The 605-nt window shown below is 73.4% G+C and overlaps 1 protein-coding gene across 1 annotated transcript in view; it reads left to right on the top strand.

Annotated features, from left to right (window-relative positions):
• The first annotated feature begins 6 nt into the window (after positions 1-6).
• Positions 7-605, top strand: part of ARHGAP5 (Rho GTPase activating protein 5) — a 52487-nt gene continuing 51888 nt past the window's right edge. The window contains exon 1 of the mRNA XM_014941826.1: positions 7-145. The gene's annotated coding sequence lies outside the window, so the exon portion shown is untranslated. The remainder of the gene's footprint in view (positions 146-605) is intronic.

Genomic DNA, 605 nt, shown 5'->3' with positions numbered 1-605 from the left:
GGGAGCCCCTCGGGAGCTGCGGGCCGGAGAGCGGAGAGAGCCCCGCGGGGAAGGAAAAGCCGCCGGGGGCGCCGGCGTGGAGAGAGCGTCCCGGGAATGCTGCCGCTCCCGCCGCCGCCGAGGAGCCGGATCCCGACGGTGCGAGGTGAGGAATCCGGTCCCGTGGGAGCGGGGCCGGCCCGGCGGCCCGCAGCGGAACGGCCGGCCCGGCAGGCGGAAGGGGAGCGGAGGGGGGAGGAGGAGGAGGAGGCTGGAGCCCGGCGAGCCGGTGCGGCGGCCGCTGGCTGTAACCAGTTCAAAGGGCTGGGGCTGGCGTGGGGAGAAGGGAACCGGCCCCCCCGCACCCCCCTTCCTCCGTCCGCCCCCCCCGCTCGGCCCCCTCGGCACCTCCACGCGAGGGAGGGGGCGGGAAGGGCAGGGAGCGGAGTGCCTGGTCCCAGACAGGTGATGAAGGCCTGAGCGATGGGAGGGTCTGAGCCTGCTGTGCGAGGCTGCCAGCTGGTCACGGCTCTCCAGGGAGGGAGGAAGGCAGGAAGGGGAGCTTCCCTGCTCCTCTCTTCCTTCCTCGTTCCCTTCTTCCCCCTACTCCTTTAGCTTCCTCCCTT

This window comes from Calidris pugnax, unplaced genomic scaffold (genome assembly GCF_001431845.1).
Source record: "Calidris pugnax isolate Ruff unplaced genomic scaffold, ASM143184v1 scaffold56, whole genome shotgun sequence".
NCBI classification, from domain to species: Eukaryota; Metazoa; Chordata; class Aves; order Charadriiformes; family Scolopacidae; genus Calidris; species Calidris pugnax.
This window is presented reverse-complemented; position numbering and strand designations above follow the sequence as displayed.